Source organism: Papaver somniferum, chromosome 3 (assembly GCF_003573695.1).
Source record: "Papaver somniferum cultivar HN1 chromosome 3, ASM357369v1, whole genome shotgun sequence".
NCBI classification, from domain to species: Eukaryota; Viridiplantae; Streptophyta; class Magnoliopsida; order Ranunculales; family Papaveraceae; genus Papaver; species Papaver somniferum.
In genome coordinates, this window is record NC_039360.1 from 29,976,651 (window position 1) to 29,982,650 (window position 6,000).

A 6,000-nucleotide genomic window follows, 5' to 3' on the forward strand; every position below is an offset into this window, starting at 1 on the left:
TTCGTCCGATGTCGGAATGACCTCATTCTTTTTGCGTTGTGTTTGTATTTTCATTATCTTGAAGTTGAAGATAAGATCTAATTGATTTTAATGATCTTAATATGGACCTTGGTATTCTCCATCATTAGACTTCACTTTCTTAACACTTTTAGTAATTTCTACCTTTTTTGTTTGGTTCATCCTATGAAAAGGCTGCACAATAGAAAACATATGTAATAAAAAGCCTAGAACAACCCCTAAATGTGTATGAACTTAAGTGTTTCATGGAAAATTAGTATCATGTTTGGCTGATGTGATTTTTTGAATATGAGCCGAACTTGGAAAAATATATAGTTCGGCTGATACGACATTTAGAGTGAGAACCGAACCTAACTCTCAGGAATAAGTTCGGCATGTTATTAGACTTTAATATAAGTCGAACTAGGATCTTGCAAATAGGTTGGAAGTTGGAAAATGAAGGTTCGGCGTATGACGTTAACAAATTTATCTAGCCGAAATGTTCATCAATTTAGTGGGTTCGGCTTATATTTTTAAGCCGAACATAGTCCTGGTTCGCCGAACCATGATGAAAAATAATTTTTTTTGATGATTTCAAGCTACAAAAGTGAGATTAAACATAAAATAGAAGTGTACATGTGTGTTAGAAGCATTGGGTTCCTCATCTATGTATTCATCATCTGGATTTGACTCATAAAAATCATCATCTTGAGTTTGAGTTTGTGTAAAATCATTCTCATAATCTAAGAAATCAGACATTTCTAGATCATTGTTGTAGTTTATATGTATTTCCTAGGTTTTTTAGATGAAGAATGACCCTCCTCATCCTCCATTGAATCAAGAAGAAAATTTTTCTCACTTTCTCCTTCTCTTTCTCTCCTTCTCAATAAAAACTTTGATTTTTTCCCCAAATTTTTTCATCTAAACAAACCTTTATAATTCTGAAAATTATCTTAATCACTAAACAAAAGTTTTAATCACTAATCCGGATTACTAACACTAATATGTAAAGGGTAGATTTGCCATAAAAAAATTGGTTAAGGGGATTTCTGATTTTGTTATTTCACATCCTTTTTTTATCTTTATTCAGTATGCCTAATAAGATTTCAGTATGCCCAAAATCATACTTCTTTGGAATAAAGAAAGCTAACACATTTTTGCGTTGCTTAATGTGCCTAATGCGCCCTAACGTGAATCTCATGGGTCCAAATCTCATTTCCAAGACCGACATGACTAATGGGATAAACTATAATAGCCCATTTATATCTTAACTGACCAACCATGTAGTTCCCCACTTCCCCAACTTCATGCTCGAAAATCTTGCAGAAAAACTGAAATCGCGGTTTTCACCCGCAACCGTCCGTAAAATTACGGGTGAAAACCAATTCGCAAGAGTTTATGGATCGGACACGGTTGAGTTTTCAAATCCGCAAGGTTTAGTGGTTTGGTTGCGGTTGGACTTTGAAATCCGCGGATTCACTCGCACCCGCAAAAATTGAGTTTTAGATTTTAGATTAGATTAGATATCTCTAACTTAATTTACTGGGAATAATAGGTTCGTCCTCTTCAGAGAACATTTCAAGATCTGCATAATCTTCTTGAAGAAACTGAAGGTTTTGAAGCTTCTCGATACTTTCATGTGATCCACTCCGTGCGTTGTGAGAACTACTGGAAAAAGAAGTTGTGCCCTCCTCTTGATACTGAATATAAACACAAAACAAGGTAGCAGTTAATTATCTACCAAAGTGGTCTAATGTGGACAAGAATCCTGCTAAAGCACTAATCCAGGAAATTTATCCTGTTGTTTGCCAATTCATAGAGGAAATTAAATTCGTTTTCAAAAACAAAGGGCTACATCAAATGATTAAAGATCACTACACTTATCAGGTGCAGTGTTAATTAAGATTACTACCTAGTAAGTATATATTATACTCATAATGTGTGCAACAAAACTTTGGCATTTGCTTCATTGTTATTAATTTGTTATCATGGGAGTGAGACAATGAGTTAACATAAATAGAGAGATCAATTACCCATACGAAGAGATTTTCACAGATAGGCAGATTTTTTTTTTCTTAAAAAAAAATTCTAAGTCCGCGGTTAATCCACATCCGGTCCACATCACCCGCTAATCCTTGGATGTCAAATCCGCGGGTGATTGAACCGATTACGTTTCAATTTTCCAAATCCGCAATTTTAATGGTTTGGTTGCGGGTGACCCCTAATCCACAACCGTCCGTCCGTTACACACCCTTTCCATGACGGCTGATGAGGATATGAAAGTGATAAGCAGGGGATTCAGTTAACAAACAAAGATTTTTTTTGCTAACCGACGGATACGCCCGGCTTGTGCAGCATACGAGATAGCTTAACTTAGAGGAGGTTACTATATTATCTTAAAGAGTCTTATTTTGTATATCTTTTGTTGATAGCAAGATCTATGGATACCAAATCCACTGACAAACTAAGTGAAGGAGTATTTTTATGACCGTGGCAGAGCTACTTTACACACTTAGCAGTTGATGTTCAGCCGTTTGAAAAAATTAGGACCATGAACAGTAACAACTCTAGTATTTTTTTTTTATTTTCATTTTTGGGCATTAAGAAAAGGATTCATTGAAAAATTGGGGAGTATAAAAGGATTATACCAATCAAAAGGGAAGAAAAGAGAAGAAGAAAAAAGTCTGAGCAAAGAAAGAAAACTTGAAACAAAAATATGAACGGGTCCGCGTTAAAAGAGTTTTAAATATATTAAAAAATTGAAAGTATGATGATCAGCCGCTCAAGCAATTTGTTTCTTCTAAACAACTGATCTTGAGCCTCTTAGTCTCCACTTTCACTCAATGGATGAGTTTTGGTGAAAGAGGACAGTTCTCATCCCATAATATCACATAATTCGATCATTTTCGGTCAAACTTTCTTCGATTTGAATGGGAGTTCTCGTCCCATAGCCCTTGCTCTAAAGAGCGTTCATGTGACATATTAATTCCACAATTTGATTTAAGTTATTGAATGAAAGAAAAAGAAAAAAAACTTTGTAGGAAGGCATGGAAGTGGAAATGAAGTTTTCGAAAGGTTTTATAGAAATGTTTCATTTCTTAATTTCTTACAGAGATGCAATTGATTAATCAATTGTATTGGTTACAAATAAACAAAAAACACAAATGATATATATTACGGAAATAACAGACACAACCGACATAACCAATATGTGACTAACATAATTGACCAATAAAGTAATGTCACGGTAAGTTATTGATGACTGCCATGATGCTCGTTTCTCAACTACACTTTTATCCTAATCGAGGACTAAACTAACTGTAGACTAAAAATCAAGATATAGTTTTGACAACTAAATTTGACGACAAGCTTGATATAACAACACTTGTGAGTTCGACTGAGCAATGCACTAACAGGACCCAAAAAAATATACTGTATCACCAGGGCTACGCCTTGTATCTGGTTCACCAGCCCAATCAATATTTGTAAACCCATGAACTTCAAGCATACCCTTGCTGAACAAGATGTCATAGTCATATATGTTTTTAGGCCTTGTCCAAGTCAAGTACTGAAGACCACTAACTAAGGATCTGAATGTAGTTGGAATCTGATAGAAGTTCACTATCATTAGCACTCATCTTGCAGCTAACATGCACTAGAGAAGTACAATCGTTAGCACCAGACATGTTAGTTTTTTCCAAAAGGTCCGGAGTATATTTTGTTTGTGAAAGAAATAAGCCATTCGCATTCCTTTTAACTTCAAGTCCCAAGAATTAATGTAGAGCACCTAAATATTTCAAAGGAAAATGAGTACCAAACTGAAAAATAAGGTCATTGTAGTAAGATCCGTTGTTTCCCGTGATACGTATGTCATCAATATACACTAGGATACTGATAATCTTACTGCCAAATTTTTGAACAAATAAGAAAGTATCAGCTGTAGAAGTCTGAAAATCATACGAGAAGAATATTTGCTAATTTCTCATACCATGCTCTAGGTGCATGTTTCAGGTCATAGAGGGACTTGTTTAATTTACACACATAATCAGGATGTTCTGCATCCACAAACTCAAGACCAGATTGAATGCGATAAGTTCTGTCTTCATCAACTAGGTGTGTATGCTTGGACCCAACAACTCCACTATACTCAGGAGTATGATGACAAGATACTTCATAAATAACACCATTATTAGATAAAAAAGAAGCTAATTCATTATTCAGAAATTCTTCTCCTTCACCGGTTCTAATAACATCAATTTTGTATTGCAAAAGATTCTTAATTTGAGTCTTGCATTTGAAAAATATTTTCTTGAAATCATACTTTTCATACAATGCGAATATCCAACAGTATTTTGTAAACTCATCAATAACATTGACATAATACCTAAATCCATAATTAGGTGGAACTGGACTAGGTTCCCATAAATCCAAGTGAAGTAACTTAGAGAAATTGCAGTCATGAGTTTCCAAAATGCCATTCTAAGCCATATCTGGCTTCTTTTTTTTGACAATTTCATTTCAGGCGTAGTGTTTTAGAGGTTTCTAAACTCAAACGCGGTTTAAACTTGCGTCTTATTCATCCGTCTATGGCTTACGCGCAGCTACTACTCGCGTCTGTTTACATGCAAGTTTTCTTATTCTCTTTTCTTTTCCTTTACAAACATAACTCTCTATCTCAACTGTGGTTTAAAGACTGAAAATTTCTCCATGATTTTTCCTCACAATCTCTCAAAAACAATTTCAAAATTGTTAAATGCATGATTTGGGGTATCCGATTGATTTGTTTCCAATTCATTGGATTTTATCTAGGGAATAAAAACGGGGGTTTTCATATTATGATGAACATTTTTGTTGCATGTATGTATTTTTTTTATTGAAGTGATTATCAATAGCATCTCTAATTTTGTTTTAAAACCAATAACTCAATGAAACTGATTAAACCTAGGGAATGTTTATATATTTTTTTCAATATGCAAATTAGTGTGGTTATAGTGATTTATGAAAATCAGTTGAGGATGAATTTGGAAATTTGTTCATTATAGTTTGCTTTATCTTTTTTTTTTTTTTGGTGATTTTCTTTGATTCAGGTACTAATATATAGAGTGCTGAAGAGGTGGTCGTGAAGCTAGTATATAATTACCTTTTTTCAGTTCTTATGAATAAATTTGTTCAAATTGTGAGTATGCTGATTGAAGTTATTTGAATCCACATCTTCAAACCTGAAGAATATGAAATAGTCCTTTGTATGTTTGTTTTGTTTATGGATAATATGTCCAAAATAATGGAGTTTATATTTGATGTGTTTTATTCGGAACTTGTTCATGGTATCCTACCATCCTTGAGCACTATGTAGAAAACTTGTGCAATAAGCACGTTTGAAGAAACATATTTTTAAAGAACGTCTGAAGCAAACGTAAGTAAAAGCAACGTCCCGTTTTAGACGCAATGAATAAAACCATTTCTCTAGACGCTCTCATAACCACGTCTCAACCAGACGCATTCTATTACTCCATCCCCTTATGAGACGTAATTGACAAGAGCGTCCAGATTCCCACGCACTTTATAATGTCGTTCAGACGCGAACATAGTTATTAAACACCTGTGGCCATATTTGAGAATTGCCAAATTCAATCGCCATATTTGGCAATGCAATTTGGAAATTTGAAAGTTTGATGACTTTGCCTCCCCTGACCATGCTTGGTATTTCTGTCAAATATGTCTTACAGCAACAACACTACGGTTGCTCTTAAGAGGCTTATTCCTAAGATATGAAGATATACACAAAAGAAGTTTAAGACTTCTTCCAAGTTGGAAAGCATGACAAAACAAAGGTATTTTCATTACATCAGATAACTTTAGTTGCTGACACAAATGTTGCAAAGTCATGTAAGATGAATGAGCCAAACTTTTGTGTCATACATCTACAAAAACAACTTGAAATGCAACATCAGCTGAAAATGATTTATTTGTGGAAGTAGGTGTTGTTGTGGTAGAGGTGTAACT